The sequence below is a fragment of the Lolium rigidum genome, chromosome 3, assembly GCF_022539505.1.
Source record: "Lolium rigidum isolate FL_2022 chromosome 3, APGP_CSIRO_Lrig_0.1, whole genome shotgun sequence".
Classification (NCBI taxonomy): Eukaryota; Viridiplantae; Streptophyta; class Magnoliopsida; order Poales; family Poaceae; genus Lolium; species Lolium rigidum.
In genome coordinates, this window is record NC_061510.1 from 269,560,283 (window position 1) to 269,584,361 (window position 24,079).

The 24,079-nt window shown below is 43.9% G+C and overlaps 1 long non-coding RNA gene across 1 annotated transcript; it reads left to right on the top strand.

Annotated features, from left to right (window-relative positions):
• Positions 1–20,567: 20,567 nt before the first annotated feature.
• LOC124703421 lies at positions 20,568–22,994 on the top strand. The gene is made up of 3 exons (XR_007003107.1): positions 20,568–20,752; positions 20,855–21,461; positions 21,861–22,994. It is a non-coding gene; the product is annotated as an uncharacterized LOC124703421 (long non-coding RNA).
• Positions 22,995–24,079: the final 1,085 nt, after the last annotated feature.

A 24,079-nucleotide genomic window follows, 5' to 3' on the forward strand; every position in this document is an offset into this window, starting at 1 on the left:
CATGAGATTAGAGCGGAGATTGTTTCATAAGCTGCTGAGCTCCCTATTAAAACCTGAAATAAAGTTATAGGAGAACATGGACATGAGAACGGCAACGCATCAACTTCTAATATACTTAACTTGTAATGACAGTGTGTCAACACCGCCATGGAAATTACATAAGGTTAAGAAAACTGAAAGACACACTTTTTTTATTTGTGCTATGATAATTCGACATGAGAATATACACACCTACCACACCAGCATTACATTAATAAGCTTTAGATATGCTTGATCTATTAGGTCAATATTATAGGGTTTAGAACTTTAGATAGCAAACATTATATATGAACTTCCCAAATACTTCCCTATAAAAACATAGACATATAACTAATTGAACAAAAATTGACTGGAAAACTGATTCTTACATACACAACATGTGAAGAATAATACAACAATGAGACAAAAACTATGTCCGACACCATGCCATCACTTTTTCTTTTACAAATTTTCCGAAAACAACTGTTGATGTCCTTGCTGATCAATAAATAGAGCTTGTGGAGACGCGATGATATCCACATGGCTCTACACAGAGGTTATGTTGCTTCTCCAGCAGACAGCTGTTGATTTCTTTGCTGATCAAGAAACAGAGCCCGTGGAGACGCCATGATATCCACAATGCCATACACTAAGGTTTTGTCGTTTCTCCGGCGACTAATGTGGTCAGGATGGTCGCAATTATCTAGGAACCCCTTATAACTGGATGAGCCCCGGAAGACTTGCCTTGGTAAAATCTGTCCTTGGCACAATCCCGCTACACCAACTGCTAGTCTTGGCATCACCAAAAAAAACCCTACAGCAGATGGAAAAAATCGAGAGAGGATTCCTATGGGAGGGGCGCGCCACTGCCAACGGCGGAAACTGCCATGTGAGCTGGCAGCGTGTGTGTCAACACCCGGATTTTTAAGTCCAGATGCCTATTATGTCATACATCGCAATCCCAGGAATAGTGTTGTTGCGAGACATAACAGTTGAATAGAGTCATCATTTATTACAACACATAATGTCTGACACCATATATTACATTATTCAAAGTTACACAAATAGTTGATCTAAACGATCAACGAACATAGATAACTAGCGGAAGCGTCGTAGTAGGTGGAACTATCTATCCACAGGCCAACGCTTGACGTTAGAAGCATCCTAGTTCTGGTAGACGTCTTGTTGACCGTCATCCTCGTACTGGTGCTCCTCTTCATAGTCTGGCATTGGAATAGCCAGGGACACAGCCATGAGTACTTAAGTACTCGCAAACTAACACTAATGTAAGTGATTAACAATGTTTAATGGTTGCTAAGCTCTAGGTTTATTTGCATAAAGCCAAGTTTATTTTGCAATTATTTAGTAAAGATGCTTGAATCTCTAGACTAACTCAAGTGGGAACATTAGTGTCATTCCCACCACCTCAGTGGTGTTTTTCAACAATTCAAGTCACCGTTCAAAATCATCATTCCTTTTTAAGACAAGTTCTGATAACGGAACAGTATGGTCTTTCCAATCGTCCGTAACCGTGGACACGGCTATTCGAATAGGTTTAACACTCTGCAGAGGTTGTACTCTTGTGCCACAACTTTTGATTACATCCGTCGGGATCACCCCGAATCATCGTAACTCAGTACGCGGATCATCAACCATAACCTTCCACTTAGATAACCTAGTATAGGCACCTCTCCCCATGAGCTTGGCCTCCCAGTGAAGACACACCGTCAGCCTGGGAACTGCACAGGGCTTGGGCCGGACAGTTCACCTCAATCACGTCATTTCACATCAATTCACTTTCAACGGAGGCAGCCTCGGCATAACCCCTATGACGCTTGTTTAGAGGGAACCCATACTAAGATACATAAGCTTCTAGTTAAGCCCTACCCATAATCAGGTATTGTGGGGGTACTTGTATAATTGGAAGGGTATCGCATCCGAACCCAATTATCAGTTTTCACAAACCTTCACCAAGTCATTCACTTCTCTTTCACTTTCAAATTCTTTCAAAGTCATTTCATTTCACCTTGTTCCCATCTAGAGTAGTCAATTTTATTTATTTGGCAATAGCATCTAGTCATGAGGGGGTTCTATCTAGCTTGATTTGCTTATGCTAACCTTGACACTCTTGTTCTATTCTAAACCAAGTGAATCATGAATCAAAAGTGCTTTGAAATACAATACTTGAAATAAAAACAAAGTAAAAGCATGGGATAGGATCCTTAAGCATAAAGTAATATGTAATAGTGCCTTGCTCATGAAGAGCTTTGCATTAAGGTGGCTTGCAAGAGTATTATCTTGCCTTGGTTGGGATAGGAGTCAAGGTTTTCCTCCTCCTCCTGGTTGTAGCCTTCCTCCTCCGGGTATTCCTCGAGACTAGCGTCTATAGACGAATACAAGGTATAACGATCACTACACTCAAACTTAAGTGCTAAGCTAAACACACACCAAAATTGCACACAAGTATATGCTAGCATCACACTTTATTAGCATGGTGATTTAATTCCTTGTTTTAAAGAAAAATAATTTACTCTCATTATAATTATTTTTAAGATTTCTCTTTCATGTCTTGGAGGAGATAATTTCCTCTCATTGCATTTTATTAAGATTTAATCTCTTCAAATAATAATAAGGTATGAGTATTAGTTGACCAAGGTCAACACTTCATATCTATTATTTGAGAGTGAAATTTAAATGAGGTGCTACACCTCATGCATTTTAATATTAGCATGCTCATGATTTAATATCTCCAAGTAATCAAGCATGAGGTTTATTAGACCAAAGTCAGTACCTCTATTTGAATTACTTAGGACCCCAATTTAAATGAGAGAATAGCTCTCATACTATTTACTAATTAATTTAAGGTAGTTTAAATGAACTAGAAATGGCTACATAGCCATTATATTGCTCTAGTCCATGATCATACACAACACTATGTTATATTTTTGCAGAAACAATTAGAGTATATCAAATGTGATTTATGAGAGTTGGAATTAACTTAAAATCATTTATAGATAATTTTTAATATTTATCTGAAGTTGGAAAAGGCTCTGCCTTGTTATTTTTATCATTTAAATTCTACAAACAATTTGGAAGTGAGGCCAGTGGCATTGTTTAGATAATTTCCTAAGATTTCTAAATATATAAAATTTACTAAATTTGGTTCAGTGGATTTTGTTGTATTTAAATTTGAAAAAGCATCTGCAAGTATATTCGAATTAAACAGAAAAATAGAATTTGAATTAACTGGGCTTGGCGGGAAGGGGAAGTGGGCTACACGGTGAAAAAGAGGTGGGCCGGCGCAGCAGCGTGTCGCCCACGCGCGGGCCGCCTGACATGGTGGGCTCCACCAGTCAGTGGCTCATAAACGCGCGAAGCGGTACGAGCTACGCGAGTCGTTGGATCAGAACGCGATCGTGCGGTGCACGATCGTCGTCTTCTCCGGCGAGAGGCCGAGGTTCTGGCGGCGAGCCTAGGGGGTCGGAGGGCATACCGGCGTTCCCGCGAGGTTCTGGTGGGTGCGAGGCGGCGTTGTCGACGGTGAAGAAGCGTCTGGTAGCAGTGGCGAGGCTCGGGGCGGCGTGAATCGGCGACGGTGATCTGCGGGCTCCGGCGACCTTCGGCTTCAAATTGGAGCAGCTCCGGCGACGATTTGGTGTGTGGTTTGGTCGAGGCGAAGCAGTGAGGTGAGGCGATCGTGATGGTGTGAAGGAATTGGACGCGGGAGGTCTCTATTTATAGGGCGGTGATGGTGCCGTGGGTGCTGCAAGGGTTCGTCGACGGCGTGGCCTCTCCGGTGCTCGAAGGGGCAAGCGGAGGACAGCACTTGAGTGGCTACGGCATGGCGAGGCTCGGGCACAGCCGACGCGTCCGAGGGACGATGGGACGGCTCGGGCGCTTGATGATCATGCCGCAGTACCCGCGGCATGGTTCCGACGAGGGCGACGGCGACAAGGCAGCCGGCGGTGCTCGAGTGTGGCTAGTAGGTAGGGGTACTGGTGGCGATGCTCGGTGCAGGGAATGGGCGATAGGCATGGGCGCGAGCGTTGGTACGGCGCCATGCTGCGGCGCGTCCAGTGCGCGCTCACCGCGTGCATTGGCATGCCACGGCGTGTACTGGGCGTGTATGGGCGCGCTTGGTGCGGCCAATGCCGTGCCTTGGCGAGCTTGGGCCATGCTGGGTGATGATCATCGTGTACCAGGCTTGCTCCAGGACATGGTGAGAGAGAGAGAGAGAGTCGAGCCAGAGGGAGAGAGAGCATGGTGGCCGGCATTGCCATGTCATGGTGTAGTTTAGGGTTTTTTCTTCCCTTCAAACAGCACGGGCCAGCATCGGAAATGATGGAGGAGTACAAGAGGGGTAATGATCATCAAGATTCACCAAGGGTTCAGTGGAAAATCTGTTGGATATTGCAAGGTTTAATTAAATTTGGCTTGTGCCCTGCCAAGTGCTCGACGTAATGGCCGCAAGAGAAAAACATTTGAAATTTTGAAATATTTTTGGTGGAGCTCATTGGTATAATTAATGTGATCTAATGATGGTGGTGGTGGTCATTTTAGTGCTGGTTTGCAAAGTTTCCAAAAAATGATCATCTTCACTTTGTTTCAAAGTCTCCTCTTGTCAAACATATACTCGGTCAACCTGGTCAACTATAGCAGTGGTGGTCAACATGAAAAGTGTTCACCTTGACTTGATCTTGGATGAGGTGAAGAAAGTTAGGGTTGCTTAGTTTAAGATTCTTCCAAACCAGAGGTGTTAAGAAGGCAACATTTTATAAAGTGGTCATATGACCATTATCATATGTATGTAAATTTTGAATTTTCCTTGGATTTGAATCTAGTTTCTTCTATGCATTTATGTTTGTTTTTGTTTTATAAGAGTTTTACAATCATTGGATCAAGCCTTGGTGGCCTTGGTTGAGGATTTGAAAAATTGGCTCTTATGTGTATGTGAGGGTTTATGGCTATCTTTGCATTCTTATTTTTCTTTCAAGTTGAGATGGTATGATCATGGTTTAGGGTTTAAGTACAAATGATCAACACTACTACACTCATCATGGCAATTGCACACCAAAGGCACATACTATGCATGAGACTATATGTAGCACTATATGAGTAAATAAAGTTTTTGTTTGTTGCAAAAATTGAGTATTTGAAATTCCCTTTTCTTTATTTATTGTTGAAAACTTGAGATGTTACAAACCCTTCCCCCTTACAAAAGATCTCGTCCCGAGATCTCAAAGAAAACTAGGTACTAAAGAGATTGGGGTACTCAGTCTTCATGAAGTCTTCCCTCTCCCAGGTAGCTTCTTCTTCGGTGTGATTACTCCATTGGACCTTCAGAAATTTGATACTCCGGGTGCGAGTAGTTCTGAAAGCTTCCTCCAGGATGCGAATTGGTACTTCTCTGTATGTCAGATCTGAGTTGATGTCCACAGATCTGTGATCAATGTTCTTGAAGACCTCGGTCTTTTCTGGTACTTCCAAGCATTTGCGAAGTAGAGAGATGTGAAACACATTGTGTACCACTGCCATTTCTTCCGGTAATTCCAGTTGATAAGATACCTCTCCCCGGCGACTAAGAACTTTGAAGGGTCCAACATAGCGGGGTGCAAGCTTTCCTCTAAGCTGGAATCTCTGCATTCCTTTAAGAGGGGATACCTTGAGATACACAAAGTCTCCGATCTCGAAGGTCATTTCCCGACGTCTTTTGTCGGCGTAACTCTTCTGCCTGGACTGGGCTGTCTTCAGGTACTCCCGGATCTTGTGTACCTTCTCTTCGGCTTCTCGGAGAACGTCTGGTCCAAACACTTGGCTCTCTCCAACTTCCGACCAATTCAGAGGGGTACGGCACTTTCTTCCGTACAATGCTTCAAAGGGGGCCATCTGCAAGCTGGCCTGGTAGCTGTTGTTGTACGAAAACTCGGCGTAAGGCAGGCAATCTTCCCACTTGGATCCATACTCTAGTACACATGCTCTCAACATATCTTCAAGGATTTGATTGACTCGTTCAGTCTGTCCATCCGTCTGTGGGTGGTATGCTGTGCTAAAATTCAGGCGGGTGCCTAGCCCTTCATGTACCTTCTGCCAGAATCTCGAGGTGAATTGAGATCCTCTATCGGATACTATTGACTTCGGGGTTCCGTGCAGGGTGACTATTCGGGAGATGTACAATTCTGCCAGCTTGGGTCCTTGGTAGGTGGTCTTGACAGGGATGAAATGGGCGACTTTGGTCAACCTGTCGACCACTACCCAGATAGAATCATTTCCTTTGCTAGACTTGGGCAGTCCGGTGATGAAGTCCATTCCTATCGAATCCCACTTCCATTTGGGAATCTGCAGGGGCTATAGTAGTCCTGCGGGTCGTTGATGCTCGGCCTTGACTCTTTGACAAATGTCACACTTGGCGATGTAGCTCCCGATTTCTCGCTTCATTCCATGCCACCAGAACTGTTCCTTCAAGTCCTGGTACATCTTGGTACCGCCGGGATGAATGGAATAAAGGGTGTCATGGGCTTCCTTCAGAATGACCTGCTTTAGCTCAGAATCTGACGGCACGCACAAGCGTCCGTTGTACCAAAGTACTCCTTCTTCATCTATGGTGAATCCCGGTGCCTTTCCTGCAGCTATCTGGTTCTTGATTCCGTCGATGCTAGCATTCCCTTTCTGTGCTTCCTTGATTTGACTAACCAAGGTAGGTTGTAATTCTATGCTGGCGAGATAACCTTCGCTAACCAGCTCCAGTCTAAACTGTTCAAACTCTTGGTACAGGCTAGGTTGCTCTTCCGCGATCATGGAGTTTAGCTGACATGGCTGTCGGCTCAAAGCATCGGCTACCACATTGGCCTTTCCGGGGTGGTAGTGAATCTCTAGGTCGTAATCCTTGATCAACTCGATCCATCTTCTTTGCCTCATGTTCAGTTCCTTCTGAGTGAAGATATACTTCAAACTCTTGTGATCCGAGTAAATCTCGCATCGATTACCCATGAGGTAATGACGCCAAACCTTCAAAGCTAACACAACTGCTGCGAGTTCTAAGTCGTGAGTTGGGTAATTCTGCTCATGCTTCTTCAGTTGCCTTGACAGATACGATATCACTTTCCCTCCTTGCATCAACACACATCCAAGACCAATCTTGGAGGCGTCACAGTAAACGTCAAAAGGCTTGGTGATGTCGGGCATGATTAGTATTGGGGCTGTCGTCGGTCTTGCCTTGAGCTTCGGAAGCTCTCTTCACATTTGTCAGTCCAATCAAACTTCTTGTCCTTCTTCAGTAGTTGGGTCATGGGTCTTGCTATGCTCGAGAACCCTTCAACGAATCGGCGGTAGTAGCCCGCCAATCCAAGAAAAGCACGGACTTCGGTTTGAGTGGTTGGGACTTTCCATTCTGCAACGGTCTTGATCTTTGCGGGGTCCACGGCAATTCCTCCTGCGGACAAGATGTGTCCCAGGAATCCTACTTCTTTCAACCAGAACTCGCACTTGCTGAACTTGGCGTACAACTTGTGCTGTCTAAGGGTTTCTAGGATGATCTCCAGGTGTTGCTCGTGTTCCTCTTCGGTCTTGGAGTAGATTAGGATGTCGTCGATGAAAACAACGACAAACTTGTCCAAAAAGTTCATGAAGATCTTGTTCATGAGGTTCATGAAGTATGCCGGGGCATTGGTTAGACCAAACGACATGACGTTGTACTCATACAACCCATATCTGGTGGTGAATGCAGTTTTCGGGATATCCGTTGCACGGATCTTCAGCTGATGGTAACCTGTCCTGAGGTCAATCTTGGAGAACACGGTGGCACCTGTCAACTGGTCAAACAGATCTTCTATCTTCGGCAATGGGTACTTGTTCTTGATGGTGACATCGTTAAGCTTACGATAGTCCGTACATAAACGACTGGCACCGTCTTTCTTATCCACGAACAAAACTGGGGACCTCCAAGGTGACGCACTTGGTCGGATCAGACCTTTGGCCAAGAGTTCGTCCAGCTGCTTCTTCAGTTCTACTAACTCTGCTGGGTTCATGCTGTAAGCTCTCTGGGCTATGGGTCCTGTTCCGGGGATTAACTCAATGATAAACTCGATATCCCGATCTGGGGGCATACCGGGTAAACCATCAGGAAACACATCAGGGTATCTACAGACGACCCTAATCTGATCCAAGGTGGGTTTGGCTTGACTCTGGTTACAAGTGAATTCTCTAGGTAGCCTTTCCGATATGTGCTCCACTAGTACTCCGGTGCTACTAGTCATGGTGATGGCCTTCTTGGCACAATCAATCATTCCTTGATGCTTGGACATCCAGTCCATACCCAGTACTACTTCCAAACCCTTTGTTCCCAGAACAATCAAATTTGCATAAAATTCTATTTCATGTATGATGATGGGCACATCTTTGCAAATTTTTCTAGCTTTTGTTGTTGAACCGGGTATTTGAACTATCATGACATGCTTCAAACCGATGGGTTGAATCTTACTAGTGCATGCAAAATCTTCGGTGACAAAAGAATGCGATGCTCCGGAATCAAACAACACTCTTGCCAGTACGGAGTTAACAGAGAACATACCCAGCACAACATCCGGCGCTTCCCGAGCTTCTTCCGCACTCATGTGAAAGAGGCGGCCGCCGCGGTTGTTGGGGTTGTTGGGGGTGAACTTTTTGCCGGTGGAGACACGGCGTTGCTGCTGGGCAGGTGCAGCGATGTTGGCGGCGATCTTGGCGAGTCTCTTGGGGCACTCATTGGAAAAGTGTCCCTCTACACCACACTCGTAGCAGGTGATGGTGGACTTGTCCTTGGGGGTAACCGGAACAGCGTTGCTCCCGGTCCTTGGTGCGGTGTTGGTGTTGTTGTTGTTGGCGGGGGCTCTCATCGGAGCGCGGTTGAAGTTGTTGTTGGGGTGGACGTAGTTGCTGTTGCCGTGGTTGTTGTTGTGGTGGCCTCCTGGCCTGGAGTTTCCTCCGCTCCGGTGTTGAAAACCGGGGCGTGACATCGGGGTCGGTAGCTTGTTGCTTCTGGGAGGGAATCCTCCGCTTGAGCTAGGGCGATACCTTGAGGTATTGCTGGGCCCACTCTGGTGCATCATCCTGCGCTTGCGGTTCTCGTTGGCCCGGTTCAGCTTGCCCTCCATCTGGATGGCGGAGTCGACAAGGGCTTCAAGGTCAGCAAATGGAATGTTGACCAGCACGGTCTGCATCTCATCATGCAGTCCGTTCAGGAACCTCTCCTTCCTCTTGTCGGTGGTGTCCGTCTCATCCGGCGCGTACCTTGACAAGGTGAGGAACTTGTCACGGTACTCCACCACTGTCATCCGCCCCTGCTTGAGTTCGCGGAACTCATCCCGCATCTTCTTGATCAGGCCTTGGGGCACATGGTACTTGCTGAACTTGAGCTTGAAGTCAGCCCAAGTCATCATTTGCGCCGCGTTCAACGCGCGGGCACTCGTCCACCAGGCACGTGCAGGTCCTGCCAGATAGTGTGTGGAGAACAGAATCTTGTCGTTGGCCTCCACTCCGGCCACTTCCAGATTGTTCTCCATTGTCTGGAGCCAATCGTCTGCATCAAGAGGTTCCTCCGTCTTGCTAAACACCGGTGGGTTGGTGTTCTGGAAGTTCTTCAACTTTGAGCCCGGATGCTCGTGGTTTCCGTTGCCCTGGTTATTCTGAACAAGCTGATGTAGAGCGGTGATGTTGGCTTCGCGTTCCGCACGTTCAGCCTCCCGATCCGCCATCAGGATTTGCAGCATCTGCATCAGTGCATCTTGATTGGCGCCTCGAGTGGGAGGGGCTATCTGAACAGAGAGATAGATCATGAGACGAGAGGGAAATTTCTATGGCTTAATTATTTTTGGACTAAAGATTAAAACTTGAGTTCTTTACTATATTGAAATTAAAACACACTTTTATTTTATTCATGATGCAAACATTACAAGCTTACACATAGGAGGGTTTGAAGAACCCTTTCAACAAACTACGATACAGTGGGACTGATACAACTCACACCTACGCAAGGTGCACAAGTGAAACTAAGCTTCATCGACATGGATCGGGACGGTGTCATCCATCCTGGCTGTCAGGTGCTCGTGGCCATCCTCATAAGGATAGAAGGCCAGGTCATCATCATCCTCTTCATAGTCGTTGTCGTTGCTCACATAGGAGTAGCCATCCCCTTGGATGTATTCCCCCTCTCCTTCGCTCTCGAGGGCCTTGAGCTGGTCCTCCTGAGTCTTGATGGTCTCCTTGAGGTTGGCGATCTGGTCGCGGAGGCGGGAGATTTTGTAGTCTTTCTTCGCGTTCTCACGGCGAAGGGTCCTGCGCTCTGCGGCGATGATCTTGGTGATCTCGTCCTTCTGAGCCATCTGGTGGTAGGCGAAGTTGGCGAGGGCGCGAGCGTTGTCGAGCTGGACGTAGGTCTCGCACAGCATGTAGTTGGTGTGGTCCACGTGGTACTTCAACTTGGGGTGGGGCGAGAGGTCCATCGGTGCCCCCATGGAGTCGTGCCTTGCCATGTGGAAGTAGCGGGTTCCCCGGATTCGGGGCAGCTCCAGCCCGCACAGACGCGCTAGTGCTTCCTTCATGGCCCGAGCAAGGCCGTCCATCCAGCTGTTCTCTCGGAAGAAGAACTGGATCCTGCTGGTCGGGGGTGACTCGAGCGTTCCGCGGAGGTCAGCGCAGATGATCCACTGCATCTGTCCTCCGAGCTGGTCGGTGACCTGTCCCCCGAAGAACTCCGGGAAGGGGCGTCCGAGAAACAGGGAGAGCTCAGTCAGGTCCTGCTCGAAGATTAGGCCTCCAGCATTGCCTAGCCGGTAAGACTCCGTCTGAGCGAATTGCTCCATCTGTAGAGACATGGATGAGTAAGTTAGAGAAGTGCAAGTGTTCAAAATTTTAATTTCATTGTAAGAAGAAAACATGAATTTGTTATTTTGCAAAGGATCTCAAAGGTAAGAGTGTGAGTAGGTTTTCATAACTATTTCTTTCATTAGTTTTGAATCTATGTGTTTCAAACGTCCATTCTAAACTAGGGGCTTCTAAGGTCAAACAATGGCTCTGATACCAACTTGTCAACACCCGGATTTTTAAGTCCAGATGCCTATTATGTCATACATCGCAATCCCAGGAATATTGTTGTTGCGAGACATAACAGTTGAATAGAGTCATCATTTATTACAACACATAATGTCTGACACCATATATTACATTATTCAAAGTTACACAAATAGTTGATCTAAACGATCAACGAACATAGATAACTAGCGGAAGCGTCGTAGTAGGTGGAACTATCTATCCACAGGCCAACGCTTGACGTTAGAAGCATCCTAGTTCTGGTAGACGTCTTGTTGACCGTCATCCTCGTACTGGTGCTCCTCTTCATAGTCTGGCATTGGAATAGCCAGGGACACAGCCATGAGTACTTAAGTACTCGCAAACTAACACTAATGTAAGTGATTAACAATGTTTAATGGTTGCTAAGCTCTAGGTTTATTTGCATAAAGCCAAGTTTATTTTGCAATTATTTAGTAAAGATGCTTGAATCTCTAGACTAACTCAAGTGGGAACATTAGTGTCATTCCCACCACCTCAGTGGTGTTTTTCAACAATTCAAGTCACCGTTCAAAATCATCATTCCTTTTTAAGACAAGTTCTGATAACGGAACAGTATGGCCTTTCCAATCGTCCGTAACCGTGGACACGGCTATTCGAATAGGTTTAACACTCTGCAGAGGTTGTACTCTTGTGCCACAACTTTTGATTACATCCGTCGGGATCACCCCGAATCATCGTAACTCAGTACGCGGATCATCAACCATAACCTTCCACTTAGATAACCTAGTATAGGCACCTCTCCCCATGAGCTTGGCCTCCCAGTGAAGACACACCGTCACACTGGGAACAGCACAGGGCTTGGGCCGGACAGTTCACCTCAATCACGTCATTTCACATCAATTCACTTTCAACGGAGGCAGCCTCGGCATAACCCCTATGACGCTTGTTTAGAGGGAACCCATACTAAGGTACATAAGCTTCTAGTTAAGCCCTACCCATAATCGTGTATTGTGGGGGTACTTGTATAATTGGAAGGGTATCGCATCCGAACCCAATCATCAGTTTTCACAAACCTTCACCAAGTCATTCACTTCTCTTTCACTTTCAAATTCTTTCCAAGTCATTTCATTTCACCTTGTTCCCATCTAGAGTAGTCAATTTTATTTATTTGGCAATAGCATCTAGTCATGAGGGGGTTCTATCTAGCTTGATTTGCTTATGCTAACCTTGACACTCTTGTTCTATTCTAAACCAAGTGAATCATGAATCAAAAGTGCTTCGAAATACAATACTTGAAATAAAAACAAAGCAAAAGCATGGGATAGGATCCTTAAGCATAAAGTAATATGTAATAGTGCCTTGCTCATGAAGAGCTTTGCATTAAGGTGGCTTGCAAGAGTATTATCTTGCCTTGGTTGGGATAGGAGTCAAGGTTTTCCTCCTCCTCCTGGTTGTAGCCTTCCTCCTCCGGGTATTCCTCGAGACTAGCGTCTATAGACGAATACAAGGTATAACGATCACTACACTCAAACTTAAGTGCTAAGCTAAACACACACCAAAATTGCACACAAGTATATGCTAGCATCACACTTTATTAGCATGGTGATTTAATTCCTTGTTTTAAAGAAAAATAATTTACTCTCATTATAATTATTTATTAAGATTTCTCTTTCATGTCTTGGAGGAGATAATTCCCTCTCATTGCATTTTATTAAGATTTAATCTCTTCAAATAATAATAAGGTATGAGTATTAATTGACCAAGGTCAACACTTCATATCTATTATTTGAGAGTGAAATTTAAATGAGGTGCTACACCTCATGCATTTTAATATTAGCATGCTCATGATTTAATATCTCCAAGTAATCAAGCATGAGGTTTATTAGACCAAAGTCAGTACCTCTATTTGAATTACTTAGGACCCCAATTTAAATGAGAGAATAGCTCTCATACTATTTACTAATTAATTTAAGGTAGTTTAAATGAACTAGAAATGGCTACATAGCCATTATATTGCTCTAGTCCATGATCATACACAACACTATGTTATATTTTTGCAGAAACAATTAGAGTATATCAAATGTGATTTATGAGAGTTGGAATTAACTTAAAATCATTTATAGATAATTTTTAATATTTATCTGAAGTTGGAAAAGGCTCTGCCTTGTTATTTTTATCATTTAAATTCTACAAACAATTTGGAAGTGAGGCCAGTGGCATTGTTTAGATAATTTCCTAAGCTTTCTAAATATATAAAATTTACTAAATTTGGTTCAGTGGATTTTGTTGTATTTAAATTTGAAAAAGCATCTGCAAGTATATTCGAATTAAACAGAAAAATAGAATTTGAATTAACTGGGCTTGGCGGGAAGGGGAAGTGGGCTACACGGTGAAAAAGAGGTGGGCCGGCCCAGCAGCGTGTCGCCCACGCGCGGGCCGCCTGACATGGTGCGCTCCACCAGTCAGTGGCTCATAAACGCGCGAAGCGGTACGAGCTACGCGAGTCGTTGGATCGAACGCGATCGTGCGGTGCACGATCGTCGTCTTCTCCGGCGAGAGGCCGAGGTTCTGGCGGCGAGCCTAGGGGGTCGGAGGGCGTACCGGCGTTCCCGCGAGGTTCTGGTGGGTGCGAGGCGGCGTTGTCGACGGTGAGGAAGCATCTGGTAGCAGTGGCGAGGCTCGGGGCGGCGTGAATCGGCGACGGTGATCTGCGGGCTCCGGCGACCTTCGGCTTCAAATTGGAGCAGCTTCGGCGACGATTTGGTGTGTGGTTTGGTCGAGGCGAAGCAGATAGGTGAGGCGATCGTGATGGTGTGAAGGAATTGGACGCGGGAGGTCTCTATTTATAGGGCGGTGATGGTGCCGTGGGTGCTGCAAGGGTTCGTCGACGGCGTGGCCTCTCCGGTGCTCGAAGGGGCAAGCGGAGGACAGCACTTGAGTGGCTACGGCATGGCGAGGCTCTGGGCACAGCTGACGCGTCCAGGGGACGATGGGACGGCTCGGGCGCTTGATGATCATGCCGCAGTACCCGCGGCATGGTTCCGACGAGGGCGACGGCGACAAGGCGGCCGGCGGTGCTCGAGTGTGGCTAGTAGGTAGGGGTACTGGTGGCGATGCTCGGTGCAGGGAATGGGCGATAGGCATGGGCGCGAGCGTTGGTACGGCGCCATGCTCTGGCGCGTCCAGTGCGCGCTCACCGCGTGCATTGGCATGCCACGGCGTGTACTGGGCGTGTATGGGCGCGCTTGGTGCGGCCAATGCCGTGCCTTGGCGAGCTTGGGCCATGCTGGGTGATGATCATCGTGTATCAGGCTTGCTCCAGGACATGGTGAGAGAGAGAGAGAGAGTCGAGCCAGAGGGAGAGAGAGCATGGTGGCCGGCATTGCCATGTCATGGTGTAGTTTAGGGTTTTTTCTTCCCTTCAAACAGCACGGGCCAGTACTGGAAATGATGGAGGAGTACAAGAGGGGTAATGATCATCAAGATTCACCAAGGGTTCAGTGGAAAATCTGTTGGATATTGCAAGGTTTGATTAAATTTGGCTTGTGCCTGCCAAGTGCTCGACAGAATGGCCGCAAGAGAAAAACATTTGAAATTTTGAAATATTTTTGGTGGAGCTCATTGGTATAATTAATGTGATCTAATGATGGTGGTGGTGGTCATTTTAGTGCTGGTTTGCAAAGTTTCCAAAAAATGATCATCTTCACTTTGTTTCAAAGTCTCCTCTTGTCAAACATATACTGGTCAACCTGGTCAACTATAGCAGTGGTGGTCAACATGAAAAGTGTTCACCTTGACTTGATCTTGGATGAGGTGAAGAAAGTTAGGGTTGTTTAGTTTAAGATTCTTCCAAACCAGAGGTGTTAAGAAGGCAACATTTTATAAAGTGGTCATATGACCATTATCATATGTATGTAAATTTTGAATTTTCCTTGGATTTGAATCTAGTTTCTTCTATGCATTTATGTTTGTTTTTGTTTTATAAGAGTTTTACAATCATTGGATCAAGCCTTGGTGGCCTTGGTTGAGGATTTGAAAAATGGGCTCTTATGTGTATGTGAGGGTTTATGGCTATCTTTGCATTCTTATTTTTCTTTCAAGTTGAGATGGTATGATCATGGTTTAGGGTTTAAGTACAAATGATCAACACTACTACACTCATCATGGCAATTGCACACCAAAGGCACATACTATGCATGAGACTATATGTAGCACTATATGAGTAAATAAAGTTTTTGTTTGTTGCAAAAATTGAGTATTTGAAATTCCCCTTTCTTTATTTATTGTTGAAAACTTGAGATGTTACAGTGTGTGCCATCCTTTGTCCCTTGACGGCCTCGGCGTCCAAGACTTGGAACGCACAGGCTTAGCATTGCGACTACGTTGGCAATGGCTCAGTCGCACGGACAACTCCAAAGCTTGGAGTGGCCTCGACCTTCAATTCTCACCTGAAGAGAGGGATTTCTTCTTCGCCTCAACCACCATGTCCCTGGGCATGGCCAAACAGCGAGATTCTGGGAGGATCGCTGGATCCAGGGCCGCTCTGTCCGCGAGATAGCTCCCCAGCTATACGCCTGCATCCCAAAACGTAGGCGCAAGATCAGAACTGTGGCAGATGGCCTTGAGGCGAATCACCAGGACATCCACGGTATCCTCGGCCAACTGATCGAGAGCATGCAGCTGACCAGGGAGGATGACAAACTTATCTGGAAGTGGCACGCAAGCGGGAACTATACAGCCAAGTCTGCGTACCTAGCTTCTTTCCATGGTTCAACCAATTGCGCTTCCTGGAAACTCATATGGAAAAGCTGGGCACCCAACCGCGTCAAATTCTTCCATTGGCTTGCCAACTTGGATCGATGTTGGACGGCGGATCGGCTCGCAAGACGAGGGCTTCAACATCACCCAAGGTGCCTCCTATGTGACCAAGCTCCAGAGACAATTCAACACCTCTTCTTAGGCTGCCCGTTCTCTCTGCAAATCTGGCACGAAGTCCTATCCTGGCTGCGTATGTCTTGTAGCCCACCCTCAGACGAAGCCAACCTCTTTGATTGGTGGCATGCCGCAAGACAGCACACCCCGAAACCGATGCACAAGGGGCTGTCGACTGCGACGCTGCTGGTGCCATGGATGATATGGAAGCATCGCAATGACTGTGTCTTTGAGGGAGTACAACCTTCAACTCGAGACCTGTGTGCCAAAATCAAAGAAGAAGCAAAAACTTGGGTTACTGCGGGCGCAAAAGGGCTCAGAGATGTGTTCCTGGGACGTTCACTGAACTCCCCAATCTGTAATAAACTGTGTGTAAACCTCTTAGAAGGCGTGTAAACCATTCTATCTTTTCAATGAAATGAAACGCAAAGAGTCCTTTGCGTTTTCTTGAAAAAAAAAACTGGATGAGCCAAACTTGTTCATGAACTGTTGAATAATATGTTCAATAAAGCAATACGAAACTCACAATCAACTAACTGATAAATGGCGTCCTTTGTGCGATTTGCATTGCAAATCAAACTTGGTACTGCTATCGCCCTGAAAACCTAATACTCCCATAACAAACTGGAAGTTAACATTCACTAAGTTGAGATCTACATTAAATGATACAATGATAAACATTCATTCAATACACAAAACCAGCCCAGTAGCTGATCAGTTGAAAAAACATGCAAACTTGTAAAAGAGGGGGGCGCCAATAATAGCTTATTAATTTGGTAGCAACGGATATTGATACTGACACACAACAAGAAGGGGTAGATATCATAGGAAAATGAAATGATAAATATTTTCTTAAGTCGATTGGCCATTAATTATTTGAAGAAATAAGACACAAATTTACACGTTTTAGCTAATGCAGTCCCTGGACTTCGCATCAAAGTAATTCGCCGGAAAAACAAGGATAAAAGTCTGATGTGAATGCATTTGTTATCTTCAAACATGTGTTTCTAAACTCAAGGGAACTATTAAACAAATCACGTGGATGTATAAAGATCAAGAGAAGTATCACAAAACATGTATGATTATTGAACTATTAGCTTTATCCTTGATGGCTGCAACTATAATTACTCAATTAGAAATCCCCTAAACTCAAATGCCTAGTCAATGATCACCGGGAACAATTAGACATACAATAGAGAAAGAGCCGTGATGCAGCATTGCAGATATGTTCAAAAGAAAGAAGCCGTGAGGCACCACCAATACCCTAGAATACACCACCATGACCTACCCTGCCTTACACGATCATTAGCAGAGCATGAACGCTGGCGTCATAAATATATGCGACCAGCGCGTTGGCTTTTTTTTCTTAAGCGCAACCCAAAGCATTGAATGAAGGAAGGGAGCACAGAAAAATGCTGTTCCAAACACAGTAAAAATTTCATGCAGACTAACATCGTCATGTTAATCACTCGATAAAGCAGTCCCCATTAAGACCAGCTGAAGAAAGGCAAAATGTATACATAACAGAAAAATCGAGGATCGGTAACATGAAAAAAATTTCCCCGTCAAGATGCTAGAAGCTCTTGCTCAGCACCTTTACACTAAAAATAAAACTCCGAAGAGATAAAATACAACTATCAAGAATGTGCTATCAAGTTTGGCACACCGATCAATTATGTATATAAGGAGGTTTCCATACGGCAGCCTGCATACAAATAACATTAGTCCCCACAGTTATTATAGCAAATCTATGCTAAGTTAGATTTAACAACACATAGGCAAGGCCCAGATGGCTACCAGGGTGATGATACCATGGAAGCCTCCCGCTCGAGTTCGAGTCCCGGTACTCACTCGCGGGTGCGTACGCACCGTGGCACTTCTGTGCGCTCCTATAAGCTTAATACAATGCCGCCAAGGGCTAGTCCTGGGGGTCTCTTTTTTTTTTACGGCATAAGTGCAAAGCAAGAGTACTCACCTATATTTATTGGTATATCATTCGGCTATAATGAAAAGATTTAAGACTAATACAGTGTATCCATGATGAACAATAAATTCAGATAAGTTGGTTGATAGATCAAGCCCCATGTCTTGGATAATAAATAAAAAAAGGAGTTGCGTGCAGCATACAGTAATACTCCCTCTGTTCCGATTAAATCGACACTAGCTCGCGGAGGTGTCCTGTTAATAGCTAGCTAGCTCACGTCGATTAAAACAGAATGGAGGGAGTATCAAGTTGATTTTAGCTTTCTGGAAGAACAATTTAGCTAAGACATAGAGACCATATTCACTAGTAATTGTTAGTACTCCCTCCGTCCACAAAAGGACGTCGAAGATTTGTCAAAATTCGGATGTACCTATACACTAAAAAGTGTCTAGATACATCTAAATTTAGACAAACTTATAACATCTTCTTTGGACAAAGGTAGTACATTCGTTGCCCTTAAAGTCAGCTAATTTGAAATCTCGTGACTTGCCAACAAAATACTTAAAAAAAGATGTTAACTTTTCTTTAAAGACTATTTCCCCAAATCCACTGTTCAAAAAATCGACCAAGATACCGATTTATCGGCTAATTTATCATGAATCGGGTGGTAACCGATAAGATTTTAACATATCGGCTAATTTTTTGCGGCACTGATATTTCTGCCGATTTTATGTCTGAGAGCCGATATTTTGCCCGATTTTCACTTCGGTGACTGATATTTCGGCTGATTGTTAGTGAAATTTCGCTGAAATTCGGTATGGTAGTCGATATTTTCATCCTATGTTCTTGTAGAACTGTGCATTAGCTCACATTTTCCATATTTATTGATTCAAATGCAAAGAATCAAGGTAGTACTTCTGCTGAATGCTCAAATATTATTTTTACATAATTGTAGAAAATTTAGTGTTGAAAATTAGGATTTACAAAAAACTAAGTCGGTAAATGGACGACCGATAAAATCGATTAATCGCCCAATAAGCGATTAATCTCCATTTTGAGGCTGGCTGATAAGTTAAGATTAACGATTTCTTGAACATTGCCCAAATCCGAGGAAATACATTGGCATAATATATATTATAAACCTAGGATAACCAAATGTTTGGACTTCTGTGCATAAGAATGAGTTGATACTAATTTGAATTGCATAGACAAAATTATGTATAACCTTAGAAAGGAGTTGATCCTTCAAGCCAAATAGCATGGGAACAATAGAAGGAGAACCTAAACAATATCAGTGTTTGCCATTCATGCGCACTTGTAAAATAAGAATTCAGCACGAGCTTGTCCTTCTAATTATAAAATGACACCATGGGGGAAGAAGCCCCAGGTCTATATTAATTGGAAGATTTGGTGCATACGCACGAGCTGCGAGAACGGAGTCTCGAACTCGGACGGGCCGAGTAGTATCAGCACTGCCTAACCACCAAGCTATGCCTCGGTCCACTTCTAAATATGAAATAACTGTTGACATTCTTACTGACCACTTTTTTATGTGCATAATGGAGCATAAATTGTATCCGGTTAAAAATATTTAAACAGCACAGATGGAAAGCTTGCAATGGATTGTCGATCGCAATATGACAGGTCTGAGATTTATCGCACAAATATGATCTTAAAATGTGATATGCCCCTGCATATTATAACCTATATAAAAGCTAACCCACTTTGCTGGAAGGAGATCCGTTTAGGCACTGTTTCCTCCATGTTTTTCTCCAATCAAATTTAGCCACGCAAGTCTTTTTTCCTGTAGATATGCGATCAGATCCTGTTGGTGCGCGAGGTCTGTTTTATTTCCTTTTTTTTTTGCCTTCATTAAATTTACAGTTACCGGAAGTCAGCCGGTGATCCTACATTTCAGCCGGTGGATCCTTTATTTCTGGAGCAGTTTCCTTCTTTCGTTCTCTTTCGGTTCGCCTGCAATCTCCGGTGTTACCGGTCTTCCGTGATCCTACGTCTTACCTGATTGACACGTACCTTATTTACGTGTCCTGTTTTGCTCTGCCGTTTAATTTTCCACTAATTCCTCTTTTTCTGGGTTTGCGTATCAGTTCCACATGGAAGGCTCCGGCGTTGCTTTCTTCATCGCCTTCCTCTTCTTCCTTATTCAGATTTCCTTTCCTTCGTCTTCGTCCTTTGCCAGCTTCCGGATCGTTGGTTCCATTCTGTTTTTCTCATCTTTTGCATCGCTTTATCCCGCCTGATTTCATCTTTTTTTGTGCAGTTTTCGGTATGAGCAGCAATGGCGAACCTGGTCGTACGTGATGCCGGCCGGCTTCTGAGCCGCCGCCTCTGTGGTTTCTTCTGCCGTCAAACCATGGGATGGACGATCTATCTTCTTTTCCTGCTCAACTGCCGTCCGTGCCCTCTGGACATGCTTCAAACCGCCCTCCTCCATGTCCCATACCGCTGGTGCAAAGGGAGACGCCTGCACTCTGCCATGGTTGCCTCCGGGCTCCGCTGCTATGATTTCTGGCGATTCAAGATCGAATCCAGTATCACCGGTGTGGTCGCAGGTGAAGATGTGGCGCGGCATGAAAACGGCCTTCTTTTGGTTGGTCTGGCTGCAGCGGCAACAGTGGAGGCGCAGGTATTGATCAGACCATCGTGCATCCATCTCCTCAGGCTTCTCCTTTCCCGTACTTTCCCTCCACCTATTTCTCTCTCTCCACCTTACAGGAAGGTCTACTTAGCGATAAAAGGGAGGGGAGCCGCTAGGATGGATCTCTGTGTTGGATTTGCTGGATGCAAGGTGGCCACGCCAGCTACCTACATAAGGTAATTTTATCCTCATAGAGCCAATCGGTGCTTATAGGTAGGCTGTTTTTTAAATAAATTGTTGAAGATAAACTAATTTGATACCTACATTTTTTGGATCAGTATGGACAGGGAAGGCCTGCAAGGATGTATTTGCAGGCGGGTCGTGGTACCAGAGGTGGTTCGCCACTTCCAATAGGCTGCTGGTTGGCATTGTGTATGCCGACAGAGAGAAACTTTGGCACAGTGGTACATGATCTTTTACACTTCCTATGCACCTGGGAGTATATGCATATTAAAAATGTTTCGCTGACTTATACTTCTTACAATTTAATCTTTGGTTCTTAATGTAGCAAGCCGCCTTGCTATTTTGTGTGTCTGCAAATTTCTTCAGCCATGGTTTACATCCCAATTGTTTAAAATATATGAAGCTAAAATTTCAGGCTTGATGTCGATGATTCTAGGTAAGGATGATTATAAGTCTATGCATCTTTCACCATTTTGTCCTCTTACAAATGATGATTTATACTTCTGTAGGTCCAATCTATAATTATGTACTAAAAGTTCAGAAAACTTTGGCAATACAACATAATGAGAGGTCCATGGTAAAACAAGAAACAAGTTATTTTGGAGCAACACTGAGAGTTATTATTATGAGGGTATAAGAAGGTTGGATGCAAGATCTGATTTAGAGGGAAATGGCCTGTGGATTGAAAAATGGATTCAACAGGTTTGTGTTTTTATTTTATTTTATTCTGCGTGCTGTTGAATGGAAGTCGGATGTACCCTTCCTTTTTTTATGTTTACTTGGGGACCTTGCAAGTGTTCCAGATAGCTCAAAGTTCCCGAATCTAATGTTCAAAATGCCATCGCTATGGTCTGGTAATTTGCAGCCTGTGATTTGTGTATTGGTTTAGACAGAGGAGATGTTGATTCTGCGTGGTGTTAAATAAATTGTGTTTCCTCTTTCTCCCATTGTGAGAAAGTTAAGAAATGTATGATATCTACTCTTTATTATTTTGCTCATGAATATGCAATAAAGACTCTCAACTACTCATACTATAGTACTATATATATATATATATTCCTTTTTAAATGAATACTGATATGCCCAACTGTGTGCTGATAGGTATTTGCCGACTCCACCAAAGTAGAGAATAGGAGAGAAAATGGTAGTTGTGGAATGTACTATTGATTGGCCTTGAATATCTGTGGAGCGGCGCTAGCTTCTCGTGGGTTTTTTCTGGTAAGGCTGCTAAGCTTTTATGTTTGTAGGAATTTAATGAATCACATTGTAAATAGAAAATTTGCTCATGTACATTGCAAAATGACTGCTATAACATGTCACACCGGCTTCGATATTTCACAATAGTTTTTAAATCTGTTCCAGCTAATGCCATAATATGCTCTAGAACTATATGATGTCATCTGTAGCAATAAGGCACATTTTTGTCTACTGAGGGTAGAGTCAACATACCTTAGTGGAGTTCATTTTCTGCAACTTAATTTACATAGCCTGTATAACTGAAAGTTGTGGATACTGTATTTTTTCGGCGGTGTTCACTATCGATCACTGTTGCCATCAGATAGCTACAAAGAACCGCAGCGGTGTTCACTATCCATCACTGTGGCCATCAGATAGCTACAAAGAACCGCTTGATGTTAGTAAGAACTTTACCTTACAAGGTGATAAACCGATGCTAATTTTGTCCCCAACAGTGAGTTTCTTAAAAAAAATGTAAAGATAGGCCATGATCAATATACAATGGTTATGTTATCTGGATTTAGTAACTATAGGGAGATTCACGTCAACATTTAAATGGATTCCTATCTTTTTCTTTCAGATTTTAAGTTCAAATTTGTCTACTTAGAAGGTGATGAAGTCAGCACAAGTAAGCATTGAGTTTCCAGTTATTGCAGTGTTGGTAAAGAGTAAATCTAGGTTCATTCCATTATATTATTTCCATACAAATTAAGCCTGCTGGACTGTAACACTACACACTGATGACTGTGCATTCCTATCCACATAAGAGAACTCAGAATGTGATAACTTGCCTGATGTGCTTCCATGACTTTTTGACTCTTTTTTTGCATGTCTACATACTCTCACACATTTCCAGTACAGTTAATTTGTACCCCCATCTTGGGCTCCTGTCGGTAGGTCTATGTTTCCTGGTTGCTTGACATGATATGTTTCTGGTTTACCTCCTTATCAATTCGCCTTTTATAGGCACATGTGGGTTTGGTTTGGGCAAACTAACGCACTGGGATCTTCATTTTTGAGGAAACTAGGTAGTGTCTTCTGCCCACCCATGATGTGCTTTTGGCATGATGCATTCGTATGCATATTTGCTACATCTTGTTCAAAAAGAATTAGGCAAGATTTGTATCAGTGAGGATGAAGAAAATCCAGGATCAATGCAGAGTAAATTACATCAGTTCCATTTACATGTGTTTAACGTCCCTGATTTATTTAGTTTATGCATCAGACAAATGTTCTTTATCTGTGGTCTACTACAAAAGTAACATTTAAGAAGAAACATTGTTCTTTTTGTTTTGCATGATAGTGATTTGTCACCAATAGGATGGCCGCTAATTTAAAGTTTAGAATCTCATCACTACTTGCTAACCTTAGTGAGCAGCATCAAGAACATTTTTTACTGATAATCCAAACATATACAGCTATGTTTTGAGTTCTTAATTTATCATATAGTATAGGTTGGTCTGAGTACCCTAAATGTACTGTTCTGAGTTTGGCATAAGTAGGCAGTTATCTATCTCGGAAAATAAGCTTGAATATCACCCCTTTTTCTTTTTGTCAAATTTTATACAGAGTTTTAGGAGCTTCATATGGAAACAAGCATAAAAAAAAACACTTAAGATTTTGGGAGCTGCACACGGAAATAAGCATCAAGAGCACTTTCTTTTACTGCTAATCCGAACATGTACAACTTTATTTTTAGTTCTTACTTTACCATGTAGTTATCATTTGTTTGATCACTGTATACTGTTCTAAATATGGCGTACATAAGCAGTCCTCAATATAAGCTTGGAAGGTCACCACTGTTTTTTTTTTGTCTATGGAATGACACACAAGTGGTGCATGTGTAACAGATGGCCACTAATATATGTCGCTAATATTTGTCTAAGTCAAACAAAGAGAAAGGATTAACGGGAAAAGGAGAAGAGGTCACCGTTAGTGATGTTTTTTTTTGCTCAAAACTTAGGCAATTCCTCTCGGGTCAGACTTGATAGCATGGCAATGGCATCCGGCAACTCTCACTCCCAAATGGCTTATTGCTGATAATGAGCTAGGACGCGAAGCTGATAGTCAAATACTCAGAGTAG